Source organism: Cyanistes caeruleus, chromosome 13 (genome assembly GCF_971803275.1).
Source record: "Cyanistes caeruleus chromosome 13, bCyaCae1.hap1.1, whole genome shotgun sequence".
Classification (NCBI taxonomy): Eukaryota; Metazoa; Chordata; class Aves; order Passeriformes; family Paridae; genus Cyanistes; species Cyanistes caeruleus.
In genome coordinates, this window is record NC_141713.1 from 19737601 (window position 1) to 19752924 (window position 15324).

The window sequence follows — 15324 nt, forward strand, 5'->3', positions numbered from 1 at the left end:
GTGTGTATGTTCCAAAAGGCATCTGGAAGTCACGCTCCATCCCCTCACACCTCTGCAAACAGATGGTGACACAGAAGGCTACCTGAACATCCAACAGTCACCCTGCACATCACTGCTCTTACCAAACCTGGCCCTGCAGAGGCCCCAGCCAGGAGCAGCCCTAGGTCCCCCAGACAAAACCTGCAGCTATCACCACAGCAGCCAACTTCCCCCAAATCCCCTATCTTCAATCACCTTGTCTCCTTAAAGTTGAAGCACCAGGAAGAACAGAACAAGTGGTTCCAAAACATCCTGCACCCAGTCATGGATCTTGACAGGCAAAGGCATTCTGGCATATCCAGTAACTCCTAACACTTCAAAGGGATAAAAACCACTGAACCCAGCAAATCCACACAAAACCAAAGAGCTGTGAATTGTGTTGGAGCCTAATACCAGCCTTGGATTTTAATCACAGAATACCAGGGATCTGAGCAGAGACATTCCCCCCAGAGATGCAAAGCACAGCCCAGAGATGATTTACCACACTGGCATTGCATCTATCACAAGTCAAACTGAAGCCTCAGCACTGCCAACACTGCACAGAGCTGCTTCAGAACAGGAAACCGGTCAAAACCTTTCCAAAGAGAGGACAGCTGGGAAGCAGTATCAGATGCCAAAGTGGCTACAGACCTGATGTCAGCTGCAAGATGATAATTTGGAGAACCCCAGGGCCTCCAAAGCATCCAAGCCAGCTCTGAAGGAAAGCCAGCTGAGGTAGGCTGTGGCTAGAAAAATGAGTTTCAACCAGGGAGTGAAAATGATTCAGGGTGGGGAAGAATCATAAAATCATAGACTGAATTGGGTTGGAGTGGACATTAAAGACCACCTTGTTCCACCTCCTGCCATGGGCAGAAACACCTTCCACTAGACCAGGTTGCTCCAAGCCTCATCCAACCTGGCCTTGAACACTTTCAAGAACCTCACTACCTGGAGGAATGACACACAGCAGGTATTTTGGAAGCATTTATTTCCATCTAAGAAGTTACTTAAAGCACGTGCTGCCTCAGTCCCTTCTCCCAGCACAAACCAGAGTGCTGTGACCTGCCAAAAAGTGACAGCAAGAATGAGTCGGCATGAAACTCCTAAAGGCGAGACCTTTGAAGTCTAACCCAGACTTGAAAAAGAGACAACTACAAAGCCTGTGGCCTCTGCTTCATTAAAATAAGATGTTAAAGGTTCTTAAGTTTCATTTGCTCCTTGAAACTTGTTCTTTTAAGATCTAGGAAATAAAAATAAGCTTTAGAAACTAAACTGGTCTTGTGCATTACAAAGGAAGACAGTTACAAGGTAACTAAGGATAGCCAGGATCTGGCAGGATGGGATTGCTGCACAATGAAGCAGCTTGTTCCAACCTTGAGAAGAGTCAAATTCTTCCTTTACACTTGCCAGAATTGCCACCATCGATGAACAATATTAAAGCTGCATTTTAGAGAACTTCTTCTCATTTGTTGTAAGAGACCCAAACAGCAGTCAGATCTGGAGGGAATTTTGAGTGAGGAATGAAAGCCTGAAGAATCCAGCAAGTCTGAGAAACTTCAAACTGCTACCCTTCCAAAACCCATCTAAAGAATTTTATATAAGAGAAGTAACCTTAATGGCTGGGCTCAATGATCTTAAAGGTGATGCCAACCTGAAGTCAATGAATCTATGGTCAATTATATACCTGATTTAAATACCTGCTGAGTCCAAGACTAGACAGATGCAGACAGATTTCCTGTATTAGTTTTCCCTGTTGTGAGCCCTCCATTAATGTGAAGGATGACAACTGAAATGATCTGAATCTATCCTCTGACTTGTAACTCAGACATGAATGTGCAAAACAAAGGAAAGACTGAGTTTGGCTTATTTCTACAAACAAGGTATTACCTGTGCCTGGGCCTCACCACCCTCACAGAGAAGAATTTCTTCCCAATATCAAATCTAACTCTGCCTTCTGGCAGTGGGAAACCATTCTGCCTTGTCCTGGCACTCCAGGCTCTTGTCCAGACTCCCTCCTCAGTTCTCCTGGAGCTCCTTTAGGCACTGGAAGGGCCTCTAAGGTCTCCCTGGAGTCTTCTCTTGATGAACACCCACAGTGTGGCTCCAGAGCAGGACTCCAGCCCCTGGCCTCCTCTGGACTGGCTTGGGCAGCTCCACATCCTTCTGACACTGGATCCCAGAGCTGGAGGCATCTCTGCAGGTGGGGTCACACCTGAGCAGGGCAGATGGACAGAATCCACCCACTGCCTATATTGGGGGATCAGCCCAGGGCATGGCAGGGTTAAATCATGAACTCCACAGCAAATCAGTAAGATGGAAGAGACCATCTTTTCCAGCATAAAATAAATAGCTCCAGGAAACATGTCAGACAGGTTGGTTTCACAGAGCTCAAATAGGTTTCTCCTACAACTTGATTTAACTAGCTTTGGCACTTATGCACAGCAATTCCTTGTGGGCTGGGAAAAAGGAATAGCTCTATAGGAAGCAGGTATTTCAGAGTTTTCTTAACCTCAGCACAAACTGCATGAACTCCCCAGGCTTTATCACTAGACATTAAAACATGTATATAGGACAACAGCTACTCAGGATATTTAATAAATGATGTGGCCTCCTCTAATGCACCCCACACAATGTGGCCAACTCATCTAAGAGAGCTACAGAGACACAGTGACCTCAGGAAAAAGATTTGGGACTGCAGAGAAACCCTCACATCTTAGTAAACAGACACAATATTCCCAGCCTAAAGGAATGACATAATAAAACCATAAGGTGGAAAAAAAAAAAAAAAAAAAGAAAAAAAAAAGGAAGGGAAAAAAAAGAAAAAAAAAGAAAGGGGAAAAAAAAAAAGAAAAAAAAAGGAGCAGGAGAGCAGTGGCAGACAGGAAAACAACTTTCCCATCTCCCCAATGAATATCCCTAATTCCTGCATTAAATGCTCAGAGTAGCAAATCCAAGCTATTCAATTGTCTTCCACAACACAGAAACTGTCAGCCTGATCTTGAGGGTGGAATCACTGTCAACTTTTCAGGCTATTAAGCTGTTCTCTGGAAGAGATTTGCTCAAAGACGAGCAAAGCAAACCAGAAGATTCAGACAGGTAAGAGACACCTATCCATTGCAGGAGATGGGCTGCTCCAAATGGATCTGACAGGAAGGAAGAACATATGAAAAGCCAGGAGAAAATGGTAATTTCACCCCTATTGAGTCTCATTGTTGCTTTTGCCAATTTCTAGGGAAAAAAAAGGGATTGTTTAAAAGGTAGGGAGAGTCTGATGAACCAGAAATGAAACGGGCCATTTAACAAGGAGTTCAAATATCCCCTCCCTCGAGTGAAAAACAAAGGTGGAGGGGTGTTAATGTGGAACATAGAGATGAAGTAGGTATAACAATTCTGAGATTTTTGCACTTCACAGAATCCCAGAATGGGCTGGGTTGGAAAGATCTTAAAGCCTATCTCATTCCATCCCCCTGTCATGGGCAGGGACATCTTCCACTAGCCCAGGTTGCTCCAAGCCCACTCCAACGTGGCCTTGGACACTGCCACGGGTGGGGCAGCCACAGCTTCTCTGGGAAACCTGTGCCAGGGCCTCAGCACCCTCACAGGGAGGACTTTCTTCACAGTAACCCACATAACCCCACCCTCTGGCAGTGGGAAGCCATTCCCCGTTGTCCTAGCATTCCAGTCTCTTGTCTGCAAGGGTGAAGGCAGCAAAAGAGGAGGGAAGCATCCAGTGCCAAAATTCTTGCTGAGAATAGGAAGGCAACGAGCAAGACTTGTGTGACTGCATCTCAAAGAATGGCTCCCACACTCGGGCTTGGGTTCTTTAGGAACCAAGAAGGTTTTGGGACAACTGGAAGTCTGTGCAAGAACGAGGACTGAATGGATCAAAACAGCACCACAACAGTGGCCTCTGCAATCAAATCAAAGGCTCCTCTCACACTGCAGAAGAGGAATAGAGAAAGCCAGCAGATCCAGAGAGAAGTATATCTGAGGAAGATGCATCTTTGGGGGGAAAGAAGGTGATTCATAAGAGCCTCATCTCCTCAAGAACTCCTACAGATGGGACAAGAATTAGCCATGTGAAAATCCACAGCTAGAAAAAAAATCAACACAGTGCAAGTCAGATGGAAAGACAACAACAAGGCTCAGGAGTGTTTCTTCACAAATGGTGGAAGTCTGAAAATATAATGGAAAAACTCAAATGTCTGGTCTGCAAGTGAACATTCAAAACACAGTGGAGAGTAGAGGAACCATTAGACATTTAAAAAAACCACAAGGACTAAGCAAACATTTAGAGGACCTAAGCTGACACCACCATTTGAGCAACTCAAGTTTTTTGTGTCAACAAGGAATCCCCTGTAAATCAGAACTACAAGTTTAATCCAGAAAATCAGAGCCTCAGACAGCGGAGCAGCAGCTGTCACACTGTCACCAGTGGGCTGCACAAGCGGGACACGTGGCATTAACCAGGCCCCACATGTCACCAGAGCAAATGCCAGCTCAGTGTGTGTGACACCAGGACCAAGCTCTTGAACAGCAAAAAGTGATTGTTCCCCAGGAGTGCATGAGAGAAGCAGCAACTCAGAACCATGGAATGTTTGGAAGGGAAGGGACCTTAAAGCTCATCTTGTTCCACCCCCTGCCATGGGCAAGGACACTTCCTACAATCCCAGGGCGCCCCAAATCCTGTTCAACCTGGCCTTGGACACTTCCAGGGATGGGGCAGCCACAGCTTCTCCAGTTAACCTGTTACAGGCCTTCACCACCCTCACAGAGAAGAATTTCATCTTAACATCTAATCTAAACTAATTCCTGCCTCCACCTTGAATGGCAGCTGGAATATTGGTGTGAGCCCTACAGCGCGATCTGACCAAGCAATCAAAGCCAACCCATATGTACAGCAAGGCTAAATGTCCAAGAAGGAAACAAAATCTAAATTTACAAGCTTTTAGTAAGGAAAAAAAAAAGGGTTAGAAGCCACATGATCTATTATTGTGTTAATGATTCATCAGACAACATCCCCCAAAAATTAAAACTGTGTTTTGTACGTACTCTGTTGAGCTTGGCCATCTCCTCTCTCCCTGCTTGACCCCAGAAATCAAGCTTTTGGTGGTAAAAGACGATGAGGTGACAGCAACAGCCTCACTTGACTCCAGTGTCACACAGAAGGAGATGGGGAAGTGCCCTTGGTTAAAGCAGGTACCCAAAAGTCTCTTGGCCCAGCTTCGACAGAACAATTCAGCAGCGTCTGGGCAACCCCAGGCAGCTGTGCTGGGCAAGACCAGCCTAAGTTGCTGCAGGGCTAATTATATTGTACAAAATTAAGCCATGTCCCAGGAGTCAGGGGCTGTTGTCTTTTTTACCCTTTTCCTTCTTCCTTTTGCAATGGACAGAGCACATCAACAAGGGAAAAGCAGCTGATACACTCCATTGAAAAAAGCAACTACATGACAGAATCCATCAAAGCTCTCTACAGAGAAAATCTACAGGATAAAAGGAAAAATCCGTCATGTACATAAATAATTGGTAAAAAGGGGGGAAGAACGTATCACTGGTCTGTTTTGCAGCAGAAGGGACTCACCAAAGGATTCTGCTTGACACTGAGCCGTGTTACTAAGATGACAACATTTGCTACTCTGAATAATTCAGGATGAGAAGTAAATAAGAGCCATGACTCCAAGGAATTGCAGTAAAATCTCGTGATATGAGTGGGTGATACAATTCACAGAGCAGCACATCAGGAAAAACCACCCTAATGTCAATTTCAAGAAACATGACAGACTGAACTCAAGCCAACCCTGGGAAGCAGGACTACAGCAGAGTATTCTACAAAAACCATGATCCACACCAACACACTAATGAGCACAACATTTGTAATTACAGAGATGATAATACAGGATAAAATACCTCTAAAATACCTCTGAAGAGGTACCTGCACCATAAATATAACCCAGAACCTCTGTAAATGTCTCCCATTGCCCTGTGCCGAACCCCTCCTTCCTTACCTGTCTCAAGGAGGCTGGAGCAGAGCTGGCAATGATATGAGAAACAAGAAGAGACACAGGAAGTCTAAATACATGAGGACAATTCAGCCAAGAGACTACCAGGAATGGAGAAAGTATTTTCCTAAAATCAGTAATATAATGAAGAGAAGCATGAAGGTTCCTAAATTCAACACCTGGCTCAGGGAGGTCATGAACTACTGAAGAGAGAGAAATAAAGCACTATTTCCTTGGATTAGATCTGCTGGGATTGTGTTCTCCCCTCCCCAAGCATCTGCTCCTGGTTACCAGTGAGCAGGATACCAGGCCAAATGGATTCCTGGTCTCATCTGGTAGCACTTTTTAAGGCATTACACAGGATTTCATCTGTTAACCTGAAAAATACACAGCGGCTGATTGCTTCCTAAGAGCTGCAAAAGGGAGCAGTGTTAGGACAGGGAAAGCAGCAAGTGGCTCTGGACTAGGATAGACTCAGGATCTTGCCCAGCTCACAACACAACTCCCCTCACAGCGGAGTTCTGAACCTGTCTGAATAGCTTCCATTGGTGACTCTGGCATGGCAACCAAGTTGTTGCCAATACAGAGAACTGGAACAATATGAAAACTCCTATGGAAGAGCAAGATAGATGTGCTGGAATGAGGCAAGATCACACACTTCAGACTTCACAAGAAACACTACTATGAACTGGGAAGCTCTTTAATCCAAGGAAAAAGAAAGAGAGATAGGGTATTAGCTTGTTCCAGCACAAAGAAATTCTGAACGGCACAGCACAGCATCCCAGAGAGCATTCCCCTGCCTTTCTGTGCCCTGTTCCCCTCAGGGATTAGCTTTGAGCAAACATGTGCAGGGAAGAGAGAGACAGAGAACACGGAAAAGAGGTCCTGCATGGTTTGAAAATAAGGAGCCAACAGCTGGGCTGAGCTTTCCAAAAGCACCAACGGAGAGAAGAGCTGATATAGAGGAAGCAACTCTGGCATAAACACAGGCAGGTTATGTACCAGCCACAGATAAATTTGTGAGAATCTGGTGTGAGTTCCCAGCCCTCATGTCCAGAAAAACACAGCAAGGAGCCCAGATTGGCCCAAACTTGAGAGGACTTTTGGCCAACAATTGAAGACACACAGTTATAGACTTACAGAGGAAAGCAGAGATGAGACTTTTCCCCCTCACCACCCAACAGTTCTTAAAGAATAAAAAAGGCACTAGCCAAGTCCAGAAAAGGTGATTTCAGGGCAGTTCTTTAAAGAACTTCTTCAGTTCTTTAAAGAAACACTTGTATCTGAAAAAAGCTTAGGTGCTTATGCAGGGTGTGAGCATAAAGACCTGATTTTATCAAGCCAATTGCCTAAAATTTTACTGGAGTCAGCAAGATTTTTGCCAGAAGACTGGAATATCAGTGGTGCCAGGGTGCCACTATACCAGCAGCCAGAACTTTGACATGGAAACTGAGATTTCCCTGGCAGCTCTCACCTCCACTCTTCATAACTACCTCTGCATGTTTCTTTTACTAATAATGCTTTTTTTCGTTACATGCCATGATATTTAAGTTCTTTTCTTATCTGGTCACACCTTGCCAGCGGTCACCTTCCTTGGACAAGAATTCCTGCTGATATTTATTGTTGGCAGCACCTCCAGCTCATCCCTGACTCCAGTGTGAGCCCAGCTTCACATGGAAATAACCAGAGTTTGCATCTCTCTACAACAGCAATGTCATGAAACCCAAATTCTCTCATCAGTAAAACTTCACCATCCAGGTGGCACTTCCAGAACTTGAGCCACTGGCAAGCACTGAGAAATTCTGCAGCCTGAATCTCTACAAACTCATAACTCAAAGGCACCCTTTGTTTTTTTTTGGTTTTTTTTGAAATTTATCTGTGGGAAAATGCTGCTAATATTCTATAAGAGCTCCTCAACAGGAACACAGCTCATGATTCCCAGTTCACCCACCATCCTGTCCCAACAGAGACTGAGTTACCAGCACAGCACAGGACCAGGGATGTAGAGATGGTTTATCTGGGTAAATCCCAGCTGGCAGCTGGGAAGCTGAGAGAAGGAAAAGGCAGGTCCTGGAGAACTTTGGGAGTGGCTGCAGAAGCTGACAGGCATTAGGTCACTCGTAAAAAAAAAAAGTCAAGTCTGATGTCACACCCGTGACAGTGGGACTTCAGGCAGGTCACGGTGAGCCCAGAAACCAGAAATGAGGATGGCAGAAAATGCCACACGAAGTCAGGCATGGGAGGCAGCTCAACAGAGCTTGGACTCTGCTCAGAAGACATTCCACGAGCAGAGAAGTCACTGTTGAGGAAAGCTAAAGGGGACTGCTGGTAGCAGTGAAACATTTGGAAGGGAAGATGTCACCCTCCCGAGGCAGTTGAGGCTGCCCCGTCCCTGGAAGTGTCCAAGGCCAGCTTGGATGTGGTTTGGAGTGGCGTGGTCTAGTGAAAGGTGTCCCTGCCCATGGCAGGGGGTGGAATGACATGACTTTTAAGATCCTTCCAACCCAAATTATCCCGATTCCATGATTTGGATAAGACGACAAACCCCAACCCCTGGAGTTCCAGAGTGTGCCAAACAGCAAATGGAAACACTTCCCAGACGTAGGGGGGATATATAACTTCTTCACACAAATGTGTTGCTGATACACCTCCTGTGACACAGAGCACTTCGCTTGCTTAGCCTGGGAACACCCCCACATTCAGCAGCTCCCAAGGCACCTCCAGCTCCTTCCCAGGCAGGTCCCTGCCCCGCACTCCCGGGACAGCCCCTCAGCTCGGGCTGCCACGTTCCCCCAACTCAAACCCCGCAGGGCAGCACCAGCCCGGCACCCCGAACCCACACCCCGGGGGGAGCCGCGGGTCCCTCGGGCCGCCCCACGGCGGCTCCTCCACCCGTTCGGCCGGAGCCCTTCCCGCCGCACCGTGAGGGCTGGAGCGCCGAGCCCGGCGGAGCCTCCGCGGCGGGCGGGCCTCAAGAACCGCCCCTCGGCCGGGCCCCGCCGCCCGCGCCCCGCCGCCGTACCTGCTCCGCCGGCGCTGCGCTCCCCGGGCGGGCCGGGCCGGGCTGGGCCGGGCCGGAGCCGCCACTGCTCTCCCCGCGCCCGCCGCAGCTCCTCCCTCACGGCGCTCGACGGGCACAGCCCGACCCGGCAGCGCTCGGCGCCGGCACCGCCCCGCGCGGCTCCGCCCTATGGCCGCGCCGCGCCCGCGCCGCTTCCGGGGCACCGCCGGCCTGGAAACCGCGTGGCGTTGGCAGGAGGAGGCGGCGGGACAGGGGGGCTCTGCTCCCGGCCGGGCTCAGCATCGGCCGGGGTTCAGGATCAGCTGGGGCTCAGCACCCTGCGGGGCTCAGCACCCTGCGGGGCTCAGCACCCTGCGGGGCTCAGCACCCTGCGGGGCTCAGCACCCTGCGGGGCTCAGCACCCTGCGGGGCTCAGCACCCTGCGGGGCTCAGCACCCTGCGGGGCTCAGCACCCTGCGGGGCTCAGCACCCTGCGGGGCTCAGCACCCTGCGGGGCTCAGCACCCTGCGGGGCTCAGCTTGGCTCTCCGCTGGGACTCAGCGTCCTCCGGGGCTCAGCATCAACCGGGCTCGGCACAAACCTGAGCTCAGCACCCACCGGGGCTCTGCATCCTCCGGGGCTCAGCTCAGCATCCCGCTGGGGCTTGGCATCCTCCGGAGTTCAGCACCCACCGGGGTGGTCCCTTCCAACCCAAACTATTCCTTGATTCTATGCGAAAGGAGCAGAAACACACTGGGGTCATCACCTGGATGCTCCCAGGCTGATTCTGGTGAAGAGCTTGGCATTTTCCAGATGGATGTTTTAAACCGACATATTCACAGAATCACGGAATCAAGGACTGCTTTGGATTGGGAGGGACCTTAAATACCATCTCGTTCCCTCCCTGCCATGGGCAGTGACACCTTCCAGCCAACCAGGCTGATCATTCCTTAAAAGTGGTTAAAAACACTGTGAGGAAAACCTTCCTCCATGGTGTGCAGGCCTCCAGCCTGGGGACAATCCCATTATCCAGCCACACACATAACAGCTTGCCAGCATATGGGCCCCACCAGGGATGAACCACAGGTTTATTTGGAAAATGTGTTCAGATCCAGAACTTAGGCATTAAAATTATTTACTTCCCCTACTACCTTGTATTCCTGAGGCTGAGCTTGGAAATTTTTCCCTGATGCCATAGTTAACCTGAAAACAAGCCCAGTTCTAATAAAAAAGGACATTTCACTTCTGTTTTTTCTCTTTTAGGGGCTATATGCACTTGGCTGGCTCAGTATAGGTTTAATAAAGGCTTAATATTTCTTATTAAACCTTTTGAGTTGTCAGTATCAAAAGCAGAATGTCTCAATCCAGCCACCTGAAAAGCCTGTTCTGGCAGCATCCTGTCAAATCCTAACCTGAGCCTTTGCTCCTCAGTGAGTTTATTTTGCTTATTCTTTGTGCTATTGTCTCTAGGAAATAATAATAATAATGTGGATATCACAATATTGACAATATCTTTTATCAAAAGGAGAGGCATTTTTGTGATTTGGCTCACATTTTTTTCTGCTCTGAACCATCTGGGCACTCCCAAGGAGCATCTTAATTCTGAAAAATTATCATCAATTTTACTCCGAGTAGTTATTCTGCTAAATCCTATTGAACGTGTGGGTTCTCATTATCCCTGTGATAATCCCTTGGGAGTTTATCTGAGCACCAGCCTGTGTGTTGAATTAAAGGGGGAGTCAAAGCTGACCCAAAAACATTTGGGGTGGATGTGGAGCACCCCAGCAGAGGTTCCTTGCCTCCTCATCCTCAGCCCTGACAGGTGAGATTCCAGCCCGATTCCCAAGCTTCTTTTTATTGCAGAAAGGAAACATCCTGCTTTCCTTCTCGCATCTCCGGTCGGGATGAAGCGGCTCTGGAGCTGGTGGGCAGGACAATTCCCCTTTGTCCAGAGCAGCAGGAAGGACAATGAAGCTGCTGTTGAGGATCAGGCACAGGGAGGCACCACCCCGACTTGCCAGCGTGGGCAAGGGGGACCCTGCAGACCTCAGATCCTTCTGAGTAATGTCCAAAGGGGAAAAAAACAAAGCCGAAGGAAAAACAAAGCTTAAAAGTGCAAGTTTTGGCAGAGGTGAGAGCAGAGGAGCAACTGCTCATAAGGTACCGAGGTCTCACCCTTCTCTCTTCCAGTAGAAACAGCCCTGTAACCACTCAATCCAGAGCAGGAATGTACATGAACAGGTTTGGAATTTACCAAAATTAGTAGTGCTCTAGCAGGAGCTGAGTTTTATCTCCCTCAACATAAACTGGCAACACCTGAACACCAAAGCACAGCAGGGAGGCTGCACTCCAGGGACTGGGAAGTCAACAGTCATGGCTATGAATTGGACATGGTCTGGTAACAGATTTTTTTTTTTTAAGAAAAAGCCTTGAAAATCAGAAAAAAACTATGAAACCCCCCCTCATCTGGGGATGAGCTCCCTGGGATTAGGCGCTGGATTTCCCATGGTGGGGTAAGAGGTCGGCAGCCTGACAGCTGATGGCCCTGCTCCCCTCCCCTCTGTCTACATCCCCATGGCCCAGACATCTGCTGTCCCCGCCGGCCAGCTGCCCCCCTGTGCAGCCCTGGCTGTGGAACAGCAGCAGGAGATTCTTTCTTCCAGCTACATCCAACAGAAATGTGCTGTCTGTCCTGTTTCGGATGTGAGGGGAGAAGGGGTCTGCCAGGAAAAGCTCAAAAGTGCTGTGGAGCAGCAGCAATTTGTAATTATCCCTGTGGGAAGAAGGAAAAGCCTTAGGCTGTGGGGATGACATAGGATGACATCTGTTTCATTACTTCTCTCTTGCCCAAACAAAGATCATTTTGCCCCATAAGATTTTAAATTCAATGTATTAGGCTCTCAGGAATTCTTATCTCCTAAGCACTTTGCTCACTTTGCAGCTGCTTTTGAAGCACCCAAGAAACACGTGCCCAGTTGTGCCAGCAGTGAACCCCTCAGCTCTCATTTGTGATGTAGGTACATCCAACATCCCCTGGGAAAAAGTGTGGGTGCCCTAGCCTGGCTCAAAAGGAGCTCTTGGACCTTCAGGCATGAATAGCAGGCTCAGCTGAGAACAGTTTATTGCTCATTAGTGCTCTCAGGGCTGTGATGTTCTCAAGGTCAGGGGTCAGATAAATAATATGGACTATCAGAAGAAAATTCCATGTGTTGGGATGGAAATAAAACCTGCTGGGGGGAGTGGGTTGCCCTCACTGCCCATTCCTGACTCTCCAGCAATTTGAGAAAGCCACAGGGATTCACACAGCGGGTGAATTTGTGATTTTGTTGAGGCCATTTCCTTACCTGGCAAGATAACACAGACTCGGGAAATGAGCAATTCCAGCCTCTCATCCATATACCAATATATTTTCTTCACGTTTCCTAAATAAACTGGTCCGAGGCAGAAGGCGCCTGCTCTGGTCCCTGGCACAGCCCAGCGTTTGTAGCTGAAGATGCTGCTGACATCTATGGGCAGCCTGGGGAACTGGTGTTTAAAAGCCTTGGAATCACAGGCTGGATTGGGTTGGAAAACATCTTTAAATTCCTCTCAATCCACCCCCTTCCATGGGTAGGAAAACTTTCCACTATCCCAGGGTGCTCCAAGTCACATCAAACTTGGCCTTGGACGCTTGCAAGGATGGGGCAGCCACAGCTGCTCTGGGCACCCTGTGCTAGGGCCTCACCTCCCTCCCAGGGAAGAATTCCTTCCCAATATCCATCTAACCCTGTCCTCGGGCAGAGGGAAGCCATTCCTCCCAATCCTGTCCCTCCATCCCTTGACACAAAGTCCCTCTCCAGCTCTCCTGGAGCTCCTTTAGGCACTGGAAGGGGCCATCAATGAGTTGTGGTGTTCATATGGATTTAACCAAATTATCATTGTTATAAAATAATAAGAAATTACCTCAGAAGTGAAAACTACTCTGAAGATATGAAAGTAATACTGACTGGGTTTCCAGATGAGTGTTCTTCTCAGGAGATTCTCTGGACCACACCTCTTGCCCTAAGACTGTAGAAATCCCCTTTCACAGGGAAAACCTGTTAGGTGCTGTAACATTACAGCCAGTACAGTGATACAGCCAATTTATCTGTAATTAATTTTCAACACAGTGCATGACCCCTCTTTACCACATTAAACTTCACTATTAATTATATCATTGGACTGAAGCTCTTCTTGAGACTGATGGAAATCCTTCAGCACAGGTGTCAGCATAGGTGCAAACTCTCAGCATTCTAGGATCCACACAGTGCCATTTTAAGGAGATTTTTATTAGAACAACAATAGCTGGGGAAAAAAAGCCCAAAAAGCAACCAGGCAAGCTTTTTTTTTTTTTTTTTTTTTCCCTATAAGTCTGTTTTTACCTATAATTTTTATTTTGGGTTGTCTGAAGCTCCTGAGCTTTAGCACTCTCTCCCTTTCTGTTTTTTTCCCTTATTTTCAGAAGAGCTGGGTGCTATTCCTGTTTCCCTATGGACTCAAAGAGTAGCAGCAAGGGCACAGCTGGAGCTAAATCAGCTCCAGCCCCAGGGAGTGTGGGTTGAAGGTCACCCTCCCATATTCCCATTGGGGCAGGAAAGCAGCCAAGTTAACACCTTCTCCTGCATTTTGTTCCTATTAAAAACTCAGCTTTAGGACTGCAGGTCCTGACGGAAACATTTGGATTTTATCCGTGAAGAGGGAGGATATTTATTTGTTTATTAGGGGCAAAAGCAGTTTAGTTGCTCGTGAATACCTAGTGTTGCTCTTTCCCGAGGCTCCCAGCAGGGTGGGTGTGTACCACAGGGACACATATTTGATCCCAAGCATCTCCTGTGCCACTCACATCCCTCTGCAGCCTCCTGTGTTCCAGCTCCGTCGGGTTTCATCTGTTTAACGATGTGTGAGAGCAATCCAGCACAGAAGGATGTGGAGCTGTTGGAGTGAGTGCAGAGGAAGCACCAAAATGTTCAGAGAATGGAGCAGCTCTGGAGGAAAGGCTGGAAGAATTGGGATTGTTCAGCCTGGAGAAGTTTCAGGGTGGCCTAACTTGGCCTCCCAGTGCCTGAAGGAGCTGGAAAGAAACATGTAGAGAGACTCTTTACAAGGGCCTGGAGTGCCAGGACAAGGGGGAAATGGTTTCCTACTGCCAGAGGCGGGGGTTAGTTGGGATATTGGGAAGGAATTTTTCCCTGTGAGGGTGGGGAGGCCCTGGCACAGGTTTCCCAGAGAAGCTGTGACTCCCCATCCCTGGAAGTGTCCCAGGCCAGGTTGGATGGGGTTTGGAGCAACCTGGGCTAGTGGCAGGTGTCCCTGTCCATGGTAGCAGGTGGAATGGGATAAGCTTTGAGGTCTCTTCCAACCCAAACCATTCTGGGATCTGTGATTCAGGTCTCCATGAGCCTCCTCATCCTTCCCCCTTCCTGCCTGGCCCAGCCTGCACGGAGCAGCTGATGATGGATAATGGCTGAGGGAATGCAGGGATGAGCAGATCTGATCGGAGCCCAGAGGTGTTTGCTGTCTCCCAGGCATTTTTAGAGGAGAAATGGAACTGAGGATATGCTGGTTTGGCAGGTCAAAGGGACGGGAAAGAGCTGCCACTAGTGCCACTGTGGGACCTGTCACTGTGATGATGTTTTGTGTGCTGTCAGGGCAAAGAAATCTGTGTCTTGTTCAGATTTCGCCCTTTAATTTACATGATCTTTTAAAATTTTCTGCTAAGGAGAAATAAATTCCTACTTCTCATTCAAGCTTGAACTGCTTTTCTGTAACAATTCTGCTTTTTATCAATAGAACTTTTAGGAAGAGGTTTTTACAGCATTCACTGCTTTCCCACCAGGCTGACCTGAGAGTTGCCACTAAACTCTCCTGATGTGCTAAATTTAAATTTTAACATCCCCCTAAATTCCCCGCTTCATCTGCTTAACAATACTCTGATATTTCAGGGAGCTTCTGAGGAAGAGCCCTATCACAACGCCCTACTTGCTTCTTTCCTGTTAATTACCCCAAAAGTTAACTTTTGGGCTCCCCCCAAAGTTATGTGGCAACATTTATAACAGCCCCAATAGCAAGTTTTATTTAGTTTTAGCCATTTATTCCTCTGCCAGCTTTCAGAGTTCTGATTCTTTGGAACAACTAGTTTGTGTCAATTAAATGTCACCTCTAATCAGAGCAAGTTTCAGCTGCCCACCCACCTCTCCAGTGCCTTTCCAAATCCAGTTTCCCATCTTCGGACAGAGAAGTCTTCGTTAACAGCTTTTACTACAATAAAGACTACAATAAAGACAGGTG

The 15324-nt window shown here is 48.0% G+C and overlaps 1 protein-coding gene across 4 annotated transcripts in view; it reads right to left on the reverse strand.

Annotated features, from left to right (window-relative positions):
- CSNK1G1 (casein kinase 1 gamma 1) overlaps positions 1–9207 on the reverse strand; it is a 95859-nt gene extending 86652 nt beyond the window's left edge. For all 4 annotated transcript variants that reach the window (XM_086848875.1, XM_086848874.1, XM_086848873.1 and 1 more), the window contains exon 1: positions 9040–9207. The gene's annotated coding sequence lies outside the window, so the exon portion shown is untranslated. The remainder of the gene's footprint in view (positions 1–9039) is intronic.
- Positions 9208–15324: the final 6117 nt, after the last annotated feature.